This window comes from Saccopteryx bilineata, chromosome 6 (genome assembly GCF_036850765.1).
Source record: "Saccopteryx bilineata isolate mSacBil1 chromosome 6, mSacBil1_pri_phased_curated, whole genome shotgun sequence".
Taxonomy (NCBI): Eukaryota; Metazoa; Chordata; class Mammalia; order Chiroptera; family Emballonuridae; genus Saccopteryx; species Saccopteryx bilineata.
The window spans coordinates 83,093,698-83,120,063 of NC_089495.1; the positions used below are offsets into that span (position 1 = coordinate 83,093,698).

The 26,366-nt window shown below is 36.9% G+C and overlaps 1 pseudogene; it reads right to left on the reverse strand.

Moving 5' to 3' along the window:
* Positions 1-731: 731 nt before the first annotated feature.
* On the reverse strand, positions 732-12,765 carry LOC136309323 (myotubularin-related protein 7 pseudogene; annotated as a pseudogene).
* Positions 12,766-26,366: the final 13,601 nt, after the last annotated feature.

Genomic DNA, 26,366 nt, shown 5'->3' on the forward strand with positions numbered 1-26,366 from the left:
TCTTCTCCTCCTGAACCCATGGTTTGGTTGGAACAAGTTGGCCCCAGGCACTGAGTGTAGCTCCATGGCTTTGCCTTAGGTGCTAAAATAGCTTAATGGCCGAGCAACAGAGGAAGGACCCAGATAGGCAGAGGATCACCCCACAGGAGCTTACAGGGTGAATCCCAGTCCTGCACATGTAGGAGTGTGTCTCTCTGCTTCCTCTCTTCTAACTTAAAAAAAAAAAGAAAAGAAAAGAAATATGTATAACAAAGATAGAAGAAAGATAACAACAAATGTTTTAGGAAACAAAACAAATTATTAGGAAGTAAAGTAAGGGGGAAAGACTGAAGATGATAACAGGTGTGTGTGAAATGGGTCATGGCACTTTTTGAGATTCAGGTGATGGTAGAGATCATTGTTCTGTGGTGAATAAAGTTTTTATAGTCTAAAATTATTTTCAAAATGGGGTTATTTTCTTAATATTTATTTGTATAAAGAAATGGCTATATTTTGTTCTTCAACATCTAAGGAAACTAAGAATTAAACTTTTGCCCCTTTTCATTACAACATATTGTAATTCTTGATTACATGTACCATTTCTTGAGTTCCTTTTTTATCTTGAATTGTACTGTTCTCTTATGTTTAGAAAGAGCTTCTTTTGTGCTCTTTACTCTGGAACTCCAAAGTGAAGCTTCAGGACATCAGAATTCAGGTCCAGGCCACTGTCTTTTTTGGGTGCACACGTTTTGTCAGTAGCTCAAATCCTCTACCCAAAACTCCTGATCACTGTTGGTTGACTGAGCTGGATCTGAGCTTTCCAAGTTGTCCAGGGTGAGAATCAGAGCAGCATTTTCATCACCCTGTGAAAGGCTTCTGGATGAAAATGATTTCATATTTCCACTGTAGCACTGGGAAGTGTTGGCTAAGGTAGAAAAGTCTGAGTGTTTCCTGCATTCGCTTGGTTCACCTTTCACTTTTTAGTGCAATTTAACTGAATTTTTTGGATTTTTTCCAGCTTTTTTTCTCCTAGGGCCTCTAGTTCTTCCTCTATCTACTGGTTTTCCTCCTTCACTGCCATGAGGAAACGTATGACTGGCTGGCAGGGCTGCTGTCACTTCTCAAAATGGTTATACATTTCACTCCAAAACTTGTTCATGAAGTTACACGGCATTATAAGGAGACAAAGAGTTTCCTGGGCCAGACTGTGATCAGCTCTTAGGGAGAGTGTTCATGGAGTCCACTGTATTCTCCCACAAGTGATCCCATAAAGAGCATGCTTCTTGAATTTTCCTCTCCTTTTCGCTGCTAAATAGGAAGTTTCCAAACGGCAGGAATAAATGTGATGTTGAATGTGAATCAGAAACTACTTATTGAATTCAAACACACAGGAAATTGTTCTGTAAACTTCCAGACACACTCAATGAACTGGTCAATAACTGGAGAGATTTCTTTTGGGTCAGCATCTAGACTCCCATGTCTGTAATTAAACTTATGACCAAAGGAAATCCAGCTTTTTTCAATTAATGCCATGGAGATCTTCAGAATACAGTAATGCAGATCCAGCTGGAAGCTGGCCACTGAGCACACTAGGCAGTCCTGACCCCGACACTGGAACAGTAAAGAAGCACACTTATCCTTCCTCTGCAACTGCCGATCTGGGGACCTACCGTTCAGTACAGTAAGAATCACAAACTCTGTAGTCACTCTTCACATGGAAGAATGGCCAGCAATCATTAAGGAGGCCCATGTGTTGTACAATACTTGTACCTTGATTTCACGGGTTTACGTAGAGATAACAAGTCCAGATGAATTTTGAAGAGTTTTATTAAAGGAAGAGATTTATTAAATATGTTGGCCGCATATGGATGACATGGGGCAGTTGCAAGCCCAAATCATGAGCACCATTATATATATACCCTTGATCACACAGGGGCAGGGCAGGGGAGAGCATGACATCATGGCACAAGCTTACAACATTTGTTTAGGGGATACACAGAAACATTAAGACTTTTAAGGTAACACAATCAAAGATGTTTACAAATCTTTTAGGGTTCATCTTCCCTCCTTAGCCTAGAGCAGCGGTTCTCAACCTATGTATTTTCCAATGGCTTTAGGCGACCCCTGTGTTTTGGTTGTTCGACCCCCACCAGGGTCGTGTTGCACAGGTTGAGAACCGCTGGCCTAGAGATATGTTACTCTCAGGATTCCAGGAAGGGGGAGGAACCTCAATCAATGTAAGGTGGTATGTAAATTCTGTCTCCCATTGATTTAAAACTAAATGACCCATTGTCTTGAAAGCCAGAAACTTCTACATTCTTCTCCTTCCCCTCCCCAAAGGAAGACAGGACAGGAAAGCCTGACCTTTCCTCCTAGAATATCAATGTTAATATTTCAGCTTTTCGGTACCTTACTACACATGAACTTGTTTTCTTCACTGAGATCAATACACATCCAGCCTTTTCTCTTCTTTTATCCAATTTGGGATTGAAGGAAAAGCAGTACAACTCCTCCTTGTATTTAACTTGCCTCCAAGTCATATCAGAGAGATGTACACGTCATAGCAGTCTGTCTCCTGTGGTGTGATGAGTTGTAGTAGCTGAAAGTTCTTGCAACAAATAAGCTGATGACATCCAGTAGCAGCTGTCTGTTTTTCAGTGGTGGGAATCTGGCTGTGAAGAGCCCATGTTTCTTTTCTTGTGTCATGTGCATTTCTCATGAATATGATAGGTGGAGTTGTCAAATACAAAGTACTTAGGGTAGCTTTTTTTTTTAAAGAAGATATTCGAAATGGACATTTTGGACCTTGAATGTGTAGATGTGCCCCAAGGCAGGTCCGTATCTGCAAGGTCTTGTGCTGACACAGCCTCAGGTACCTATCTGCGTTTACAGCGCAGCAGGAAGTGAGTCTCGTTCAATTCTTACTGGAGACGGTTTACAAATACCCCCAACTTTCTTCTACATGAGTGAGACAACTGGAACATATTTTCTATTCCATTTTTCAAGGTTTATCTGCACAGAGAACTGCACCTGCTAAAAGCTGGCTTTCAAACTCATTTTATTTGCCGCCTTTCTTTAGATTGTCTTCCTTCCACATCGTCAGTGATTGGAACACGTTCCACAGAAATTCTTTCTCTCAAATGCTTGTCTCAGTGTCTGTTTCTGGAAACACACAACAAAGATGTGTGGCATTCTTAGGTTCAAGAACTAGAGTTAGGAAGCTGGAAAGAGTATCCTCAAACTGAATTTACACCCATGAGCAGAATTAAAACAAATAAAATGTCACAAAAAATTCATTTATGTGCTGGCAGCTGAAGGGTATATATTGTACAACTCTTTTACATTTTAAACCTTCTGGTTAACATCAAAAGGGAGTAAGTATTGGACCCTGAGGGAGTCTCCATGTAAGGTCCCTGAGGGTGGAAGATCATTTGAATTTCTATGATAGGTAGGACAGCAGTATCTCCAGGATTTTCAGTGTAGAAGCAGTCAATTCATTGTAGATTGTTGCAGCCACAGCACAAGATATATGAAGCACCATGAGATTAAACAAAGTCAGAGAAGGCTGGGAAAAGTCCTGCCAAAGGTTTAAAATGGTGTGCTTATTATGAGAGTGTGGACTGACAGCATTGACAGCTCCAGATCTTGTATGGGAAATCTATTTCTTCAACCATAGCTGTCATGGCCTGCTCAGCCACTTCTCTGCTGCTGTAAACACTCACTTTTTGTTAGACATATAGAGTGGCAGGTGAAAAAAAATGTGATTTAGATTTTTCAATAAAATAAAGCAAGTGGAAAACATTGAACTGGCAGCTTTGCTTCTGAAGATTTTTTTTTTCTGTTAGACTTGAGTACAGAACTGAGCTCATAATAAAACTGATGGGGAAAAAACCTAAGATGTCAGGACACGCATATACACACACAAACAAACACATTCTAAATGATCTGTGTTTCCAGTCATCAAATTCATTTTCCGTATCTAGAGAAATTAGGCACTAAATGCTTGGTCTTCGGTGTTTGATAACTATCTATGTGCCGTATTTTTTGCTCCATAACATGCACTTTTTTCCCCCAAAAGTTGAGGGGAAAATGTCCGTGTGTCTTATGGAGTGAATGTTCATTTTTTTTAAGCTGCTGCGGGTTTCCGGACAACTAGAAGAGTATTTGAACATTAAAGTCTCTTCTCACTTGTTAATAACAGTGCTAATGGTTGTTAATATTGCTGTTGAGTTTACATTGTTGAAATATTATTGTGGTATATTTTATTAAATATTTTAACACACCATTTGGTTCAGAATATTTTTTCTTTTTTTTTTTTTTCATTAAAACCCTAGGTGCGTCTTATGGTCAGATGCATCTTATGGAGCGAAAAATATGGTACCTCTATGGTAATTTTAATTTAGTCTATGTAATTTTATTAAAGCTATGTCAATAAAAGTATGAAAGAAAGAAATCAAGCATAATCTAAAAGAGGGGAATGGATAATAATAGCAAATAGTATATAAATATTTACAGAGACCTATAAGGTTTGGGGTGCTTTTAAAACCAGAGCCCCCTTTAAAACTATAATTCCCCTCACCCAATTTCTTACTGGGGCTTGAAGAAGCGCATTTTCCTCCCCTACTGAGAGGTTGTAGTTAATTGGCTTGCTATTCTCATTTGAGTGGCCTCCTGGACTTCATTTTGAAATGCAGCAAAAGGTTTATCTTTACGAAAGTCAGGGAAAGCTTACATTGGAAAAGGACCTGATAATTAGAGGAGTTTAAATCACAATATAAACCTAGCTACAGGCCCAGAGGTGCTATCTTCTGATAGCAGTCTTCTGGGAGATCCGTAGCCCACATTCCAAGGGCGTACAAACCAGAGGGAGGAAGGGGACTGGCTTGCTCAGTCTAGGACTGCCTGGCCCGCCTGGACCTCTTCAGCTAGTACAGGCCTTCTCTAGACAGTTGAGCTGGAACATAAACAGTTTGGAGAAACTGTGGCACCTCTCCAATCCACACACAAAAAATATATTACTTTGTACCTAAAGAGGAACAAAGCAGTGTCAGCCATTTTTCCCAAGACCCCTGACTAAACTATTAATACCCTACTCCAACCCTCGACTTGACGAAAACAGCTTGGTCTGTCTCAGCTATCTGCACTCAGGCTTTTTAAACACATTTTCCTTTTGGGATACACCAGCCTTTTGTTTTTATTTTGGCTCTTCCTGGTGCCCACAGACCTGGGAAAAGGTTAGCCTGTCAGCTACCTCATACAGGGTAAGGCAATCCAGACCTGGAGTTCTCTCCAGGTCAGACCCAGTTGGGGTTTATACCAACCTGCCAGTTGCCGAGAGAAGCTGAAAAGAGGCTTTTCCCTTCCCAAGTAAACCGGCTGCCCGCAGTTTTAACCTAATAATATCTCCTTGGAAATTTCACTAAAATAAAAATATAAATCCATTCATACTTGATACTTGAGATTACATCTGTTTGGAAACAAAAGCTATGTCAATAAAAGTATAAAAGAAAGAAATCAATATAAGCTTATGCTGTGCATAACCTCTAAATAAACAGAGGATCATATTTTTCCAAAATCATACTATGTTCATCTTTCGAAATTAAATTATGTGGTAAAATAAGCAAATGCTACAGAAAGAAATTTATGAATATATAAACCTATATATTCTTAACATATATATTTTTCATTAAAATGTCCCCCTTACAACTTGTCAATTCACAGATTTAATGAAGAATAAAGACAGTTCAAAGGGAGCTCAAGCTCACGTTGTATTAGAAAAAACATGTTAAAATAATTATAATACTAGCAGTTAAACGGCAAAAGTTTTATATGAAAATTCAGATATATATTAATTATAACTTGTTGGAAAAAAACAAAAGTATTTACAATATATTTAAAACCTGCTTAACCAATGTTTTCAAAATTGGTGTTTTAAATATGTAAGAAAAATAACAGTCAAAATGATTTATTGTCTTATCAAAATGACTGCTGCTCACCCTCAATTTCCCCTCCCTTCCTTTTCCTCTTCCTTGTCTACTACATGTACAGTTCTAAAAGCCCGACGATTCCAAGAGTGAGCAGCAGTGATCTGTATTTGTTTTGAATGTCTGTTCACTGACACTAATCGATACCCCATGTGATTTCGTTATAGTGGAATGTCAATACTAGTCCCTGTTTACACACAGATAGAGAAGCTGGGCTGCTTCATAAGACCTGCAGTTGTTTCAGGGGTAATCTTAGTTATGTCATGTTATTAGATACATAGGTTAATTTAATATAGTCCAGTTGATTGACAGGTATATTGACAGAGATACTTCCCAATGTATCCATAGTACTCAGCACCAGCTCTTGCATACCTATGGGCACTCATTGGATGAATGAATAAATGTAGAAATAAATCCAAATTACTTAGTGACTGCATATGCCATCTGATTCCGCAGTACCATCAGTTTGCTCTTTGAAAAAAGCTGAAGGATTTAAAGATCATCTGTATTTTATTTTGTCCCATAATTGATTTGTTTGTCTTTTTATATATTAGATTGTGGATAAATCTATTTGATCCCACAATAAACTTCATTGATAAAATTATCTGAAGCCTAATTAATTACCATGGTTATCAGGAACACTTTCAATCTAGGATCATACTACAGCACTCAATTCTGCCACCATAGAGACTGTTGCAGATGTGCTCTCTTTACTACTAAATTATCTCTTGAAAATTATTTTGCCAAAACCTGGCAATGATTATGCATGGGATAAGTTGTCCTCTGTTTGTTTTGTGACCTTAGTGAGTTACAATTGAATATTTTTAGAGGATACTATATCAAAATTGGTATTCTTTTTATGTCAATATTTACTTAACACCTATTCTTGCAATGGTAAATACATACATATATATATGAGTTTATCTCAACACTACTTTTCAAATAACAAGACAAAGTATCCACTTTTAGAAAATAATTAGGCTCTAAAATGAAGTTAGTTATGTTATTAACATTTAAAAAATAGAAATAAATCTTTTCAGTCAATTTATTATGTAAAATATTTTATGTACAGTCAGTCATGAAAAATATATACTTTATATGAAAACTAAATATCTAAAGATGCATCTTTCAAAGGAGATAGTTAAAGTATAGCTTGAGCAAGTAAGCTTTGTTCTTTTAAAACTTAAATATGCAAAAGTAAAACAAGACACATAATTGCAAAAACAGTTTCCACAAACTCTTAATGTGACAGATCTGTATTATTAAATATTTTTAAACAACTTTTAATTGAGAACATATGTTAAACATCACAGAGCAATGTGCATGAAACACTTTGCATCTGTCAGAGCTTCTTGAAGCTAATTCCTCTTTAAATTGTTCTTGTGTTTTTATTGTAGTGTACTTGGTTTCTGTCAGGTACCAATATTGGTATTTTATGGAAAACAGATAAATATAATCTTGGGAACTTTAAAGAAGTGATTCTGTATATTTCTTAACACAACGATCCATAAATTGACAACTACTAGAACTGAGAATAAATAATTAATTTTACATAAGTACTCATTTGCTTATGTTGAGTCCAACTAAAGATTTAAGTAAGATGCATGTAGACCATGACTAAAACCTGTATCAGCCCATGCATAAGAAAAAACTCTGTAGACCTGGCAGGTTTGCTCAGTATGGAGTATCGCCCAGTGTGTGGGTGTCCTTGGTTTGATTCCTGGTCAGAGCACACAGGAAAAGTGCCCATTTGCTTCTCCCTCCCTCCGCCTGTCACCTCTCTCTCTATCTCTCTTTCTCTCTTCTCCTCCTGCAGCCATGTCTTGATTGCAGCGAGTTGGCCCCAGTTGCTGAGGATGGCTCCATGACCTCTGCATCAGGTGCTAAGAGCCTGGTTGCTGAGCAATGGAGCAACACCCTAGGTGGGCAAAGCATCGCCCCCAAGTGCACTTGCCAGGTAGATTCTGGTCAGGTGCATGCAGGAGTCTGTCTCTCTTTCCTGTCCTCCCACTGAATAGTAAAAAAAGAGAAGCAAAAAAAGAAAAGCTTTTGTGAGGAAAACACTGTGCTTTTTGTTAGTGTGTCTCATTAATTTGTAGCAAAAGCAGTTAACATGTTTACTTTATGTCCCATGTATAATAGTATTCACTTAGTAAAACTTTTAGGACAAATTATGAAATTTTTTATAAATTAATAATTCACAAATTTATAGATTTATTAGTAATCGATATACATTTTTTGTTGTCTTTGACAGTTTGGTCTCCATGCAACAAGATACTTTTTTTCTTGCACACATATAATTTTGTAGCACAGTAGAATTGAGGTTGGAAAAGTTTAAAAATTACAAAGATGCATATTTGCAAGGTTGGAAAACTACAAAATCATTACTGAGTTATGGATGAATACAGTGAAGGAAACAAACAAGGAAAAGGAGCGGAGGGGTGAGAAAAGATATGTGAATTCTACTTATGAGTATATAAAGAAAAAATAAATATAATTTTTCTAAAATACTTTTTTTGAACTTTACTATTGAATTTGGGCTAACCTTTAGCTTTACTGTCCTTTAATTGGCAATCAGGTAATTTTTGATTGCCTCAGAGAAGTCTAGTCATTTATTAATAGGGTACTGCTTATAAGCTGAATGCAAATATATGAGCCATTTCAGTATTCCCTTTCATTCATAATTATTTTTTAAATGCTGGATATCAAAATAGATTCTTACCTAAAATATTACAACTTATATATTTCAAACAGTGAAATTATTTGTAAATAAAAGATTAATATTGATAATGGGGACAATGAAATGAAATAAGGCTTGATAAAGGGGTCACTTAAAATAGAATCAAGGGGCTATTAAGAAAATGAGGCCTATGCACATCACTGCCTTCAGTTCCCAGAGCTGCTATTAAGTTGCTAAACTCTGCTCAAGGCTGAGCCATAAACATCTTGCAAAACAAGTGCTACATGGACACACATGAACTTCCTCCCTTGTAGTGTCTGCCTCCCTCCTTTGCATATTGGAAGTAACCAATCCTTGTTAACTTAGTAAGCCTTCATTTACATAAAAAATTACAGTTTATGCTTTCGCCATTATAAACGCTTCTTTTCTTTCTTCTTTCCAGAGCTCTGTTAGAGTTGCCATATGAAAATGCATCTCTCAGATTGCAATGCTTTTGCTCAAATAAATGCCTTTTGTTTTTCTGTACATCATGGACCTCTCTTTTCAATACCAATACTAAGAATTAACTTGAAAATTAGATATTCACTTTCTCATTTATTTAAAATAAAATTTAATTAAGTTCTGAAACTGGAGTTTAGATCATGCATTCTATGTATCTTCTCTTTATATTACAAGAAAAAGAAAAGTGAATGATTTGATCTGATCATTCAGGATTTTCTCTTTCTTTAAATCTGAATATAAATGTCTTCACTATGTTGTTATTTCTACAATCATATAGGGTGGGAATAGCTTTAAGAGGAATAAAATAGTATTTTATAACAACCTAACAGATATGTTTTTTTATAGAAACATTAACATTCAATACAATGAGCAGAGTCTATAAGAAAAACTAACACCCATGGTAATAAGATTAAATTTGATTAAACCTGAATTGAAATAGTCTACACTTTTACAAAACAATGTGTATTACAGTATTATGTATTCCAAAAGTAGTATATCTGTGAATGACTGAAGCATCCAAAATTTTACTTCAATGTAAAATGAAGTAACTATTCTTTCCATTAGGTTGTTTTTGGTTTTCCATAGACAGTCAATAACTTAGGATAGAATATATTATTAGGATACATATTAAACTATACAAAAGAGAAACAGCCATACATCATGCCTTGCAAAGCCCAGGAGAACTGTGGAAACTTAGCCATAGAGGAGAGAGAAGAGCTACTGAAGTTTCAGCACCCATGGCTACTCTGAATAGAGTGAACTCTATCAAGGAAGGTAACTTCCCATCTAGTAAAATGGCTAAGCTATTCTCCTTGTCCAGCTGCCACCACCTCTTAGATACGCTCTCATCTCATTTGTTCTTCTGCCTGTCACTTGTTCATACACATTCTATTTTACACATATGTCATACAAATGTATGGGAGCCATCTTAAGGCCAGTTCCAGCATTGCGTAACACTTACAATATATTTAATTTTTACATTTTATTTATTCATTTTTTTTAGAGAGAGGAGACACAAAGAGAGAAAGAGACAGAGAGAGGAAAGAGATAGAAAGAACAGAGGGAGGAGCAGGAAGCATCTACTCCCATATGTGCCTTGACCAGGCAAGCCTGGGATTTCAAACCGGCGACCTCAGCGTTCCAGGTCGACACTTTTACCCACTGCACCACCACAGGTTAGGCTCATTGCGTAACATTTAAAAGAAGCATAAATTCAAATTTAAACATTTGAAAAGCAGTTTTAAAAAAAGTGAAAATTTAATGAAAAATTCATTGCGATAGATTCACAATCCTGGCTGAATTTTGGAATTCCCTGGAAATTTTTGAAAAATACCCAAGACCCAATTCCACCAGAGATAAATTTCAAATTGTGCATCAAATTAATTGGTTAAGGTAATGTTTATGCAAACCAAGTACAAAATTATTACTAAACATATGATTGGGCAAATACAAATACAATATTTTTTTATATTTCAATTTGTGAGTTCTTTTTTCACCATATTTACATTTATGCATGCAGCATCCTATCAACCACTTGATATCCTGGCAGAAAAAAATCTCATTATTCACTAAAAACCAATTTATATAATAGACCTTGAATAGCTGGTTAAAAAATATAATACAATTTATGTGTAATTTTATGTATTTTGCTTATTTTCTTATAAAATATGATAATAAGTTAACAAAAGATTTTAAGTAACAAAAATATATATAACAAAATGACAAAGACAGAAAATATTTATTTTAATCAATAATTAAAGAGAGAAAATTAGTAAATATTTTTAAGAAATCACACTTGGTGTCTGTGAACATTCAGGGTCTATACAAACTCATAACTGATGGTAGTGGCCTGATCAGGCAGTGGTGCAGTGATGCAGTGGATGGAGCATCAGCCTGGGATACAAAGGACCCAGGTTCAAAATCCAAGGTTGCTGGCTTGAGCATGGGATCATGGTTGGTGGCTTGACACTACAGGTTACTGTCTTGAAGCCCAAGGTCACTGGCTTGAGTCCAAGGTCAGTGGCTTGAACAAAGGGTCATTCATTTTGCTGGGTCTCTCCCCTCCCCCATGTTGGGGCACATATGAGAAAGCAATCAACGAACAACTAAGGTGATTCAACAAAGAATTGATGCTTCTCATCTCTCTCTTTTTGTTTGTCTTACCTGTCTGTGTTGCTCTTGCTCTCTCTTTCTTTCTCTCTCACAAAAAAATAAAGATGGTGGTGGTATAATTTTGATAATTTTTTCAGTAAACTTAATCATTTATCAAAAATTATGTGTATTTTTCATTTTAAAAGTATAACAGATTTTAATATAAAAAATTCTAAAATCATAATATAAAAAATAAATTTATCAAATATGTTGGTATAACTATGTTTTACCATATCTAAAAGTTTGGAAGCAAAGTCAATGTCCAATGACAAATAACAAATAAACTGGTTAATTTACTCAAAGTATTTTATTGTGGCTATTAATCAGTTATCTTAGTAAGAAGGTATACAGCCAGTAGCCGCTGCCATCATGGTCATATACATGCAGGTGCAGGTTCCCATTAAATTTGGACAGATGGTAAAGAAACTGTGGAGCCCAAAACTGGTGAGCCATGCTTTTATTCTAGCCTTGCAACTGGCAGGTGAGTAAAAATAAACAGAGGGCACTAAAACTTACTCACATATTCTCCAGTTCCACAACCAGGAAAATCTTTTGTGTTTTTTTCTAGAATCAAAGCCTCCCCCTCCCAACCAGCCTTAGTTCCCTCTGGTTCTCCATCTCCTTCTCTCTGCACAAACTCTGCAAAACATGGCATCCTCCTTCTTCCCTCTTCTTCTTAAAACTTTTTGGCATGACAACCCCTCCTCCAGCATACATTAGCACAGTAAAGCCCCTTCCCAATTAGCAGTATCACCTGGGCAGTACCATTTATGTGAGCAGCACCATTTTTAACAAAGTGAGCATAAAAATCACATTTTACAAGCTTATTTGCCCAACATGCCACCCTTTTTGCTCACTTTGCAATCCACACTACAGGCATTCCTGTGCAAGGAATTATGCACATCACACAAACAAATTACAGCAATAGCACAAGTCATACAATTTCAACAATTACAAAGGTGCCCTTCACCAGCCCCCCCCCCCACAATCAGGGTCTCTCACGTTTTCCAAAAGCCGTATGTCCATCCAACAAGGGAGTCAGTATCTCCTCTGGTTGCAGTTCAGGAATCAGTCCATGAACATGGGGCCTCCCCACCTCATCCCTGCTGTCCTGGCAAGTCTTACAATGCTGTCTGAAGGATGAGCACATGGCAATGTCAGCCAGCATTTCCACCTCTGCTCCAGAGAGCACTCTACCGTCCACCACTTCATCCCACAATCACAGCAAACCTAGCAGGGGCTTAGTAGTCCTTACTGCTGGGCTCTTACCTTCTGGAGTCTGCGGATCACAACTCCAGCCCAATTCTCCCCATCCTCAGAAGAGGAGCTGGAAACACCAGCCCCCATCAACTCAGATCCACTCAGCCAGCACAGTTCCATAATAAGCTCCTGCAGCTGCCAGCTCTCAGCAACTTCCAGGGCAAACTGCAATTCACGAACCTGTAATTCCTTCTCCAGAGACTGCTCCATTTCCAGGCCCAACTGCAAACCTGGTTGACCTCCTTCTCCAGTGCTCGCTCCATTTGGAGGATCTGCATCTCTTTCTCCCTCCCATGACCATGCCAACTCTGCTGCTGCTCAGTTTGCAGGTCTTGGGCAGCCTCTTCTACAGAGCTGTCAGTTTCCTCTTGCAGGGCTATAAAATTTAGCCAGCCTATGGCCCCCAAAAGGACAGACATGGGGAACCATAACAGCAACCAGTCCTCTACCCCACCACTTAAGGGTGGTGGTGGCTCCATACAGATCTGATCTGAATCCTGCCACAAACTACACCAAATGTAGGGCCAGTAGCTGCCGCCATCATGACCAGGCACATACAGGTGCAGATTCCCAGTAGATTCAGACAGATGGTAAAGAAACTGTGGAGCCAAAAACTGGTGGACCATGCCTTTATTCTAGCCTTACAACTGGCCTGTAAGTAAAAACAAACAGAGGGCACCAAAACCTACTCACATGTTCTCCAGTTCCACAACCAGGAGAATCTTTCTGATTTTTTCTAGAATCTAAGCCCCCCACCCCCACCAGCTTTAGTCCCCTCTGGTTCCCCATCTCCTTCTCTTTACACAAACTCTGCAAAACATGGCCTCCTTCTTCTTCCCTCTTCTTCTTCTTAAAACTTTTTGGCATGACAGCCCCTCCTCCAGCACACGTTAGCATAATAAAGCTCCTTCCAAGCAGAAAGGTAATTAGTAGTATCACCTGGGCAGCATCATTCACGTGGGCAGGGACATTTTTTAACAAAGTGAGCATAAAAATTATACTTTACAAACTTACTTGCCCAACAGAAGGCTCATGTTGTATTCTTAGAGGTAAGAGTAGAGATAGATAATTGCATGTATAATTAGATAACAAGTATAAAAATTATACTTTACAAACTTACTTGCCCAACAGAAGGCTCATGTTGTATTCTTAGAGGTAAAAGTAGAGATAGATAATTGCATGTATAATTAGATAACAAGTATGTAAAGACATAATCTAATACAATTTTCTCTAATAAAATTGTATTAGAGAAAATAAAATCTCTGTTTAAAATTGTTTACAAAATTTTACACTGAATAATTTTTATTGACTTTTCTGACCCTTTGATTTAAGAGTTGTAAAATGTTCATGTTTATGTTTATAATGGGATTAAAAATAATAAAGTAACTATTGTCTCAAACAAATGATAAGAAAGGTATAGATGCATTTCCTTAGAGCTCTTAATTTTTCACATCTTCTAATTCTGTTGAAATTATTGCAATGGCAGTGTTTCTCCTCCAACATGACATAACACGTTTGCAGAACTAGTGATTAAAGCTGCAAGTCAAAGAAAGGAATGAATGCCTGTTATAATGTACACCATAAAAATATGACTATATATCTTATCATTTAATTAATCTGTTTAAAGTGAAATGGATACTAGTAATTAATAATGACTCTGAAATAAAGGTTTAAACTGGGTCTCTGACGTAAACTAGGACAAATATTCAACTTATATTTGAAAACAAATAATGGCAGAAATATCAAAACAGAAATATTAAACATGCTGTTAGTTGTGTTTGATTTTATCCTTTGTTCATTTTCAACCAACCATGATATATCTGTTTAATTATAAAATTAACACTTACCATAACAAAAATTATTTTCTTAATGAATGTAGTAAAAATTGTTTCTTTTTCAATTCACAACAAAGGAATTTTTTTTTGAAAAATTCTTGTCACTCTTTCCATTATGTTATTTTGTCACTTGGCATTGTTTTCCAGGTAATTTGATCATACTTATCACCATTAAGTCATGATTTTGATTTATATTCTATATTTCTAAAATTTTCTGTAAGAACAAAAATGACATTTTATATGTAATCAAGGGTGTAAAATATTGAAATACTTAGAAATGTTCTTAGGATATATTATATCTTGGTAAGGTGAACAAAAAAGCTGTATAATTCTGACCTTGTCTTAGGTTGTTAAAATTGAATGTTTAACTTGCATAGCAGAAGCACTAAACAGGATACCAATTTAACAACCATTATTACCACTGATTTTCTCAGGAATAGAAATACAATGAATGAAAAACCTAACTCACATTGTTTTTCTATAAATTTTTGCTTTCTTGTAAAATGTGTTCTCTAGAGGCATCTTAGTTTAAATTATAATAGTTTGACTGCTGACTGTTACTGCAGCAACTTTTAAAACTGTGCGTGTTGCTATAAATTGCTTGTGAGTCAGATTCATTGCAAGGTGAGAAAGGGCATTCTGAATGCCCTATCTGTTTTTCTCATCTAATCCAAACCTGAAATAAAATAAGCACTCATGCATTTTACTTGCAGCATCCAGCTTAAAAAAAAAAAAGGAAAAACTACAACAAAAAAGCTTAGCATTACTTCCTTCAAGAAAAGGAGTAAAAGCAACAACAAAACATTTTTTTATAAAAACGAAGTATTCAAGATTAGATAGTATTTTATATAACCTTGTGAAATGTTCTGATTAGCATTGACCTTTCTTTTCACATGAAAATTTGCGCTAGCCAGGTAGGAAATGAAGTCTCAAAGGTAGAGTAACAGGTCAGTAAAGTCAAGCATTTAATCAGATAATGGAAGCCTATGTCATTAATAAGTGTGTCATTTGCTTCAATAAAGGCATCACTTTAAGAAATCAAATCATTTTTTGAATACTCTGCGCAGAACTGTCACTATTCCACCCACAAACTTTCCCCTGATCACTGTTCCTTTGAATTTCTTCTTTTTTATAACACTACTGTCTGCATCCCTTATTTTCACTCTAATTAGGAAATTTGATTATATTGCCATGTGTATACTTTACATATGCTTACTTTGTTGAGCTAGATTATAAATCTCTTTAGATCTCTAAACGTGTCTTATTGCCAAGATTCAAAAAAAAAATTAAGTTGCCTAATAGCATTATTAACACCTAATATAGCTAAGGGGTTAAGAGAAAATAAATTGAAAGTTGTAGGGAATAATATATTTCTTAAATAACTGAAAATTATTCAGTTATAATAATAGAAATCATATTTTATCAACTGATTATTAAGCATGGCAGTTTTTAAAATAAATATTAAAGAATGAGTGGATAAAATGAAAATAGTTTTAACTATAACTTTTGTTATTATTGGATTTGACAAACAAAAATGAGCAAAATACAAATTTTTTGCAGATTTGGAATTCTTCTATTCATCCTTCTATACTTGATCTTACTCAAAAGGACAAGAAGCAATCCTCTACTTTTTCTAAATTTAACAGGATCTATTAGAGTATCTTATCTATTAGGGTAGAATAGTGCAATGGAAAGAACATTAAACTAAAGCAAAAATATCTTGGGTTTTGTTTCAGTTTAGCGGTCTGTTATTGGATGCATCATGTTGACTGTCCTATTTTTCAAATAAATTGAAAAAATATTACCTTAATGTTCTTTTAACTTTGAATCTTATGTAATCTCTAATAGATTTCTTTACATTTACAGCTTTATTCTTTGGTTCCATCTTAATGGATCTTGATATTAAAACTTCCCTCTGCCCCAATGCTAATAGTTAAACATGTCAGAAACTATGAGTAAAAGTATATTTCCCAGTATTCTGTGGCATATCTCTAATGCTGATCCATTCTATTTCTTTGTGTAATGATTTTGAAAACTACTTAGCTGTCTGACTTCATATTCATTGTTAGAAGTCAGTTCTGTTACTGAAATTTACATTTAAGTCACATTTAGCTTGCTGAATAAAGTCTCATACATCAATTATTTTATTGATATCAGACTTTGATATTATTTCCCATTCAATGGTACTGGCCACCCATAAACTTTATCCTGAAAATGTGTTTTTATTTTAAAAAATAAAACAAACAAACAAAACCATTCACTTTCTATATCAAGTACCAGTAATATTGAACTATCCAATGTCCCTGTTTTAAAACTATATCCAAAAGACTGTCTTAGCCTCACCAGGCAGTGGTGCAGTGGATAGAGTGTCAGACTGGGATGTGGAGGACCCAGGTTTTAAATCCTGAGGTCGCCGCTTGAGCACAGGCTCAGCAGCTTGAGCGTGGGGTCACTGCCTTGAGTGTGGGATTATAGACGTGACCCCATGGTCGCTTCCTTGAGACCAAAGGTTGCTGGCTTGAAGCTCAAGGTTTCTGACTTGAGCACAAGGTCACTGGATTGAGCAAGGGGTCACTCACTCTACTGTAGCTCCCTGATCAAGGCACATAAGAGAAAACAATCTGTGAACAATTAAGATGCCTCAACAAAGAAGAATTGATGCTTCTCATCTCTCTCCCTTCCTGTCTGTCTGTTCCTTTCTCTGACTCTGTCTTTGTCAAAAAAAAAAAAAAAAAGACTTAGTGCCTACTTCAAGAACTTAAAGAACTAGTCAGATTTTACCAGTCAAGCAAATAATTTTCAGCAAAACAATGATAATGTATGCACATATGGGTTAATATTTGTGTATAAATATATGTGCATGCATACATTGATGTATATGTATACTTACATTGAGAATCTTTTAAATACTTTTATACCCTTATGATTGGATTTTATTTATAAATGCAGAAGCCCAGGTAATGTATAGAATATATAGCTAATGGTATATTATATTTATATATAAAATATATTAGCATGAAAATATATATAAATATATTTATATATAGTTGTATATTTCTGAGGAAACATTTTTTAATTTCTGATTTCAAGTCTCACTGAAACAACATGAATGTAAGCATGTCATTTTCTCTTGTTTTAGCCAAAAAAATTATACATTTTCTTAACATTTTTTCTACTCCTATTTTCTGTTCCCTGAAGATAAAAAGTAATAAAAATGTAAGAGCATTATATTGTTATAAACAAGACAATACTCCCAAAATGGGATCACTTATGCTCTAAGCCCCATGTCACCAAACTGGTATTCAACTTAATCGTAGTTCAACTTTTCTGAAGTGACATCTTAAACTAATCAGTCCAGAATCACCTGAACAGAACTATTGTAGTTAGGCAAGGCATGGCCAACATACGGCCCATGGGCTGAATCCTGCCACGTAATGAGTTTCTTTATGTGGTCTGCGATTAAATTTTTAATATTCTCCACTACTTTAAAATCTTAGCTACTCAGAAGCTGAAGCGTCTTTGATTATTGGAAATCGAGATATTTAAGAAGATAGTGATACATGGAAAAGAATTCCACATGTGACTAATCTAGGGTTAACTTCCAATAATTGGTCGATGGATTCGCAATACTTCTTTATTTTTTTTAATCTTATTTTTATTAATTTTAATGTAGTGACATTGATAAATCAGGGTACATATGTTCCGAAAAAACATCTCCAGATTATTTTGACCTTTGATTATGCTGCATACCCCTCACTCAAAGTCAAATCGTCCTCTGTCACCTTCTATCTGGTTTTCTTTGTGCCCCTACCCTCCCCCCACTCCCTCTCTCTCCTTCCTTGCCCCTTCCCCATCCCTCCACCCCACTCCCTGTTACCATCACATTCTTATCCATGTCTCTGAGTCTCATTTTTATGTCCCATCTATGCATTGGTTCATATAGTTCTTAGTTTTTTTCTGATTTACTTATTTCACTCCGTATAATGTTGTCAAGGTCCATCCATGTTATTGTAAATGATCCGATGTCATCATTGCTTATGGCTGAGTAGTATTCCATAGTATATATGTACCAAAGCTTTTTAATCCACTCGTCCTCTGACGGACACTTGGGCTGTTTCCAGATCTTCACTATTGTGAACAATGCTGCTATAAACATGGGGTGCATTTCTCCTTCTGGAACCGTTCTATGGTGTCCTTGGGGTATATTCCTAAAAGTGGGATGGCTGGGTCAAAAGGCAGTTCGATTTTCAATTTTTTGAGGAATCTCCATACTGTTTTCCACAGAGGCTGCACCAGTCTGCATTCCCACCAGCAATGCAGGAGGGTTCCCTTTTCTCCACATCCTCGCCAGCACTTATTCTGTGTTGTTTTGTTGATGAGCGCCATTCTAACCGGTGTGAGGTGATATCTCATTGTGGTTTTAATTTGCATTTCTCTAATGATTAATGATGTTGAGCATTTTTTCATATACCTATTGGCCATCTGTATATCCTCTTTGGAGAAGTGTCTATTCATTTCTTTTGCCCATTTTTTGATTGGCTTGTTTGTCTTTCTGGTGTTGAGATTTACAAATTCTTTATAAATTTTGGTTATTAACCCCTTATCAGACATACTGTCAAATATGTTCTCCCATTGTGTAGTTTGTCTTTTTATTATGTTCTTATTGTCTTTGGCCGTGCAAAAGCTTTTTAGTTTGATATAGTCCCATTTGTTTATTCTGTCTTTTATTTCCCTTGCCCGTGGAGATAAATCAAGGCATTCAAGTTGGAAAAGAAGAAGTAAAGCTATCATTATTTACAGATGATATGATATTGTATATAGAAAATCCTAAAGTCTCAGTCAAAAAACTACTGGACCTGGCCCTGGCCGGTTGGCTCAGCGGTAGAGCGTCGGCCTGGCGTGCGGGGGACCCGGGTTTGATTCCCGGCCAGGGCACATAGGAGAAGCGCCCATTTGCTTCTCCACCCCCCTCCTTCCTCTCTGTCTCTCTCTTCCCCTCCCGCAGCCAAGGCTCCATTGGAGCAAAGATGGCCCGGGCACTGGGGATGGTTCCTTGGCCTCTGCCCCAGGCCCTAGAGTGGCTCTGGTCGCAGCAGAGCAATGCCCCGGAGGGGCAGAGCATCGCCCCCTGGTGGGCAGAGCTTCACCCGTGGTGGGCGTGCCAGGTGGATCCCGGTTGGGCGCATGCAGGAGTCTGTCTGACTGTCTCTCCCCGTTTCCAGCTTCAGAAAAATACCAAAAAAACAAAACAAAACAAAACTACTGGACCTGATAAATGAATTCAGCAAGGTGGCAGGATACTTCTTTATTTTTTTAAAAAAATTCCATTATAAAGATTTACAACTTTTGTACTCATCTGTACTCTATATGAACTGTTTGATGTTTAGCATTGTTGGGCAGATAAAATATATTATGCTCACTTTGTTAAAGACAGCGCTGCCCATGAGGAGGCTGTCGCCCAGGTGATATTAATGTGTGTTTCTGTGGGCAGGTAGAATCCTTGTAGCCTGGGGCTTGTTTTTGGGATTAGGACTTTCCCACCCATTTTGATGTGGGGTGGCACAATCCAATCATGCCTCAGAGAAGTGTCTTTGTATTAGAGACTTCCCTGTTTTGTATATTGGATTAAAGGTTTGGATTTCTACACTATAAAATGGGGGCAGAGTGAGAGCTTGCGCTCTTGGTTCCTGGGATGATTAGCACAGAGAGCAGAGGGAGTAGAGCAGAGAGCAGCGGAAAGAGGCCATGTGGCCAGGAGAAGCAGCCAAGATGGCGGAGTGCTGAGTGAGATGCCAATTTGTGTGCAGTTTATGCAGGGAGAAGGAAGGAGACGGGGAACTGAGGAGAATAAGGCTGGTGAGCTAGAAACCTTTGATTCTAGGAAACTCGGATAAGTCAGTGGCTTTGTGAGCACTGAATGTGAGTGGGTTTTGGAACCCAGTGTGTATTTTTACTTGCCCGCCGGGTGCAAGCTAGAATTAAAGACTATGGCCCATCAGTTTTTGGCTCTGCTGTTTCTTTACCAACTGTCTGAATCCAATGCGAACCTTCATGGGCCGGGCTGCTCTGATGGTGGCCCTGGCCTTGGCCACTGGCTTTACAAGCATCAATGTGAAACCCACATTCTTTTAGGCGGAGTTTGCCACTGTGCACCCAAGGTCAAACAATTTGTTATTTTTGTGGTCAAGTGGCATTGTAGCATAGACAATAGCTGCAGCTGATAACTGAAAACATGTCCAGGCTGTTTGTAAAATGAAATAATTGTTTTATTTGTGATATAACTCCTTCAAGCTCATTCTATTAATTAAATATTGTTTCAATTGATTGTAATATAGTTTGGATATTTATACAGTCGGTAATTATATTTTTATTAAAATAATATTGTATATTAAAATGTTTTCACTCACATTTATTCATAAACAAATTACATAATAAAATTTTGTTTACTTAAACAAATCTTTTTCGTATTTTTAACATTTTTTAATTTTAATATTTTGTTCTGATCTGGCCCAGGGGCAAAAACTGTTGGCGCCACCTGAGTGAGGCAGTTTGCCTGATAGACTCCTGCCATTCCCTAAAGGAAAGTGGCATTGTAAGTTATTAACAACTCACTTTCTATTTTTGCATAACTTCCTGGTTTTGTTCCTGTTCTCTTCTACTTATAAAAGTTTTAATGATGATGATAATGATAATGTTTTGTCCAGCTCCTCAGAGCCCCTTTAGAAACTGCAGACAAAAAAGGGGCTATATACTGAAACTGACGAGCTAGGGGAGGCCTGTATGGTGGCCTTGCAAACTCAGAGACCTAAAGTATCCAGATAGTTGGGTCTGAAATTTAGGCTTTCTAACTAAAAGGGGTTCATGGTAGCATGTCTTAGGGAGGTATTTTTCTCTAACATAGGTCAGTGTTTACCTTAATTGAACTTTTCTGTTGTTCTCTGTTAGGCAGATAGAGTATATTATGCTCACTTTGTTAAAGACGGCGCTGCCCACGAGGAGGCCATCGCCCAGGTGATATTAATGTGTGTTGGGAGGCAGGTAGAATCCTTGTAGCCTGGTGCTTGGTTTTGGGATTAAGCCTTTCCCACCCGTTTTGATGTGGGGCGGTACAATCCAATCATGCCTCAGAGAAGTGTCTTTGTATTAGAGACTTCCCTATTTTGTATATTGGATTAAAGGTTTTGAATCTACACTATAAAATGGTGGCAGAATGAGAGCTTGCCCTCTTGGTTCCTGGGATGATTAGCATGAGAGAGCAGAGGGAGCAGAGCAGAGAGCAGAAAGAGGCCATGTGGCCAGGAGAAGCAGCCAAGATGGCGGAGTGCTGAGTGAGATGCCAGTTTGTGCAGAGTTTGTATCTGGGATAAGGAAGGAACTGAGGAGAATAAGGCTGGTGAGCTAGAAACCTTTGATTCTAGGAAACTCGGATAAGTCAGTGGCTTTGTGAGCACTGAATGTGAGTGGGTTTTGGAGCCCAGTGTGTGTTTTTACTTGCCCGCCGGGTGCAAGCTAGAATTAAAGAAAATGGCCTATCAGTTTTTGGCTCCATTGTTTCTTTACCGACTGTCTGAATCCAATGCGAACATGCATGGGCCAGGCAGCTGTGATGGTGGCCCTGGCCCTGGCTGCTTGATTTACATTCTCTTTTGCATCTACAATAATATACCTGATAATATGTCTTCAAAACAGAAGAATAATCTCCTTTTCTGGCCCCCTAAAGGCAGTCATCACACCAGAGCAGAAACCAATAAACCTCCTCATTGTTATTATTATCACGTTAATTGTCAACGTCAACTATTTTATGGCTACCTATGTAAACAAAGTTTGAGTATACACATTTTTATTTATCCAATCCTAAAGATTTTCTTTCTTTGCTTTCTCTCAATGCCAGAATCTATTATCAAAGGATTTTATGCAACCTCCTTATGGTTTTCCTCTTTGATCCTGATGTGTAAAATAAGTGGTGAAACCTCCATTTGCCAGAGCATTTCCTCAATCTGACTATCATATTTCTACACACTAGGTTAGCTCTGACCTAGAGGGCATAGCCTTAATCACTTACCATAATGGCTTTTAATATTATATTCCAATTTATTTCTATATATCTTCTATATTTATCTATATTTATATATATATTTAATTACTATAAAATTTCACATGTCCTTTCTTTTCTAATACCAGATTGGCAGGCAAAAACCATTACTAAGAATCAGTTATTAGAAATGTAACTTATGGATTTGCTTTGGATACTCACTGGTTGTGGATCATTATTGTCTCAGAAATAATTATTGTCTTCTTTTCTGTTTCATTTTGTATCCTGAGAACTTGACACAGCAACCATCAGATTAGGAAACAAAACAAACAAACAAACAAACAAAATATGGTTGGATAGAAATGTAGCCGCACAAGTAAATTATATAATGCAATATCTGGCAATATGCTATATAGAAAAGATTTTTAAAAATACAAAGAATAAGGAATGACAAGAGCATTCTCATTGTTGATGACACAATTTTAATTAGGGTTGTCAAGGCAGAACTAATTGAGAAGGTGGCATATAAGCAGAAGTTTGAAGAAAATAAAATATTTAATCATTTTGCTATCAAAGCTTTGTAACCATAGCTTATCTGGTCTGTATGAAGAACTAGAAGGCCACCTGGGCAGCAGCAGATTGAATATGTGTTGTAAGATATATAAGTGAGCCCTGGCCGGTTGGCTCAGTGGTAGAGCATCGGCCTGGCGTGCAGAAGTCCCGGGTTCGATTCCTGGCCAGGGCACACAGGAGAAGCGCCCATCTGCTTCTCCACTGCTCCCCCTCTCCTTCCTCTCTGTCTCTCTCTTCCCCTCCCGCAACCAAGGCTCCATTGGAGCAAAGATGGCCCGGGCGCTGGGGATGGCTTCTTGGCCTCTACCCCAGACACTAGAGTGGCTCTGGTCGCGACAGAGTGACGCCCCGGAGGGGCAGAGAATCGCCCCCTGGTGGGCAGAGCGTCGCCCCCTGGTGGGCGTGCTTGGTGGATCCCGGTCGGGCATATGCGGGAGTCTGTCTGACTGTCTCTCCCCGTTTCCAGCTTCAGAGAAATATAAAAATAATAATAATAATAATAAATAAATAAATAAATAAATAAATAAATATGTAAGTGAAATAGAACATGTAGAGTTGTGTATAGATCATTTCATAGATGTGAGTTTTTCTGGGACACATGGGGAACCATAACGAGTAGAAAGGGAAATTATATGATAGATAGTGGTTTAGACAAAGCAGAAATATTATTTTATTACTGGAATTAAAGGAGAAAATAAAGAAAATCAGGTTTAAACAAATTATGTGGATAGTGAATTTAAAAAAATATATTTTGACTTTTGTGTTAGAATGAGTGAAAGTGATACAAGTCTTAAAATCTTGGCAGTACATAGGAGTGACCTTGGTACCAAAAATGTTTGTATTCAAAGAGGAACTGTTTGTGAAAATGTCTGATAAGTATATAAATATTTGTTGAGTGAACGTTGAATGAATGATAGGAGATATAAAAGGGGGTGAAGAAGATGTTCTACAAACATTATGGAAGAAACTGACTCCATTTCCACATTCGATTTTCTGAAGGCCATTCAGGAGAGAATCACCTTCTGAGAAAGCTATAAGAAGTGATTTTTCTTAAGTGGTTTAGGGTAAATAAAACCAAATATTATAACATAAAATCTCAATAACACATGTTTAAGATGTTAATCTTTTTATGCACTCATATCCCTGCACTACATTGTTAGCAAGGGCTTATGATCCCTCCTGTCAACTAGATTCTTCCATTGAGTAACACCATCATTTTCAACATGTGCATATACCAAGTCACCTTGAAAAAAATAATGAAATTCTCTGAGGGAGGCATTTTATAGTCCAGGCATGGAAGTACTGGATATCATTTTAGCCCATTTTCCATTGGTCAGAAAAAAACAATGAGACACTTTTATACTTTAAATGAAGATTTACATTAAGGTGACCAACTTCTTACAATGAAAATGAGGACAAAAATAAATTGAAGAAAACAATATTGTAAATAAAAAAACATTTTATTCATTGCAACAATAATACACTATAATATGATAAATGCATATTAAAAACATTTGTAATATTTTATATTGTAATTATGCTTACATACCTATTAATTTTTAATAATAATTGTAAGAAAAAAGTCCTCATTTAGTGAAACTAAATATCAAACAAAACCACTAATTTGGAGTGATATTTGGGAGTATTTATCATTTTCTAATTAAAAAACATCTATTTTATGCAAGTATTTAATTAAAATGCATTATTAATAGATATGGTTTGAGGTTAGATTTCCATTTTAAAATTCAAATTTCAGGAAAATACTTATAAATTAAATTATATGTATTTCAATATTATTAAATAGATAACAAATTAATAAAATGTAAATTATGCTTAACTGTCTATGATTGAATATTCACTGAGAAAGAAATAATCGTGAGTCTACAATGTTGTATGTGCTGTGTCATGTCTCAGAAGAAGTACACAAAGCCATTTGTGCATTTGGTATATTATGTGCTCTCTCAAGGTCTCCTGTGCAGAGCACATGCGTCTCAGAATCACGTCTCGCCACACTGTACTGAACCTTGACGAACTGTTATGTCAAATACAAATACATCATATCACACACAATGGATCAACTCTGCATCAATTGAATACAGACATTTACAGATTAGTCTTCCAATATCAAAAAGGACGACATGTAGGAACACAGTTTTCGAGGGAGGAAGGAACTTAAAAAAGAAGTACTGTCCTCCCTAAAGGAAGATGATTGATCACCTTATTTCCATTTAATAATCCCTAACATTCTTTTTAATTTTAACAATAGATCATGCTGGATTTTAAAATAGAAGACAGGGCCTTGGCCAGTGGCTCAGTGGTAGAGCATTGGCCCGGTGTATGGATGTCCCGGATTTTATTCCAAGTCAAGGCACAGAGGCAGAGTGCCCATCTGCTTCTCTAACACCTCCCCTCTTGTTTTTCTCTTTCTCTCTCTCTCTCCCCTCTCTCTGTGTCTTTCTCTCTTCCTCTCCTACTGCAGCCATGGCCTGATAGGAGCAAGTTGGTCCCAGGTGCTGAAGATGGTTTCATGGCCTCCACCTTAGGAGCTAAAAAATGGCTCCTGCTGCAACAGAGCAACAACCCCTGATGAACAGGGCCTTGCCCCCTAATGGGCTTGCCAGGTGGATCCCAGTTGAGGCGCATGCGGGAGCCTCTTTACTTCCCCTCCTCTCACTAAAAAGAATAAGAAGAAAGAAGAAGAAGAAAGAGAAGGAGAGGGAGAGGGAGAGGGAGAGGGAGAGGGAGAGGGAGAGGGAGAGGGAGAGGGAGAGGGAGAGGGAGAGGGAGAGGGAGAGGGAGAGGGAGAGGGAGAGGGAGAAAGAGAGGGAGAGGGAGAGGGAGAGGGAGAGGAAAAAGACTGAGCACTGAAATGTTAGTTGAAGCAAGAGGGTGGCATAATATAAAAAGAGGTAAGAGGGAATGAGAATAAAGGGTAAAACCAACAAAAATGATTTTTTACTGCATATTCTACCATAAGAAAAGGATATCTTCTATTAAACCATTTTTCACATGCCAATGTATAATATATTGAATGAACATAAAATTTAATAAAGCTATTAATGGATTACTTGCTAACATTAAATATTTTGCACTTATTCATAATAGCTAAAACTGTTTATCAAACATAATATGCCATTATATTAATGATTTGAGATTCCACTTAGGATTTATTTATTTATGTACATAATACATATTAAATGAAAAATACATTCTAATAAAACTTATTTTCAATATTTTATGATACTATAGAAATATTATGTTCCTATTTACAGTAACTTGATACAGAGATATAATTTGTGTGTTAAAAACTAAAAACACATACTAATCTCTGATAATTTTAATACAAGGAATTGTTCATTAAGTTCTGGAAA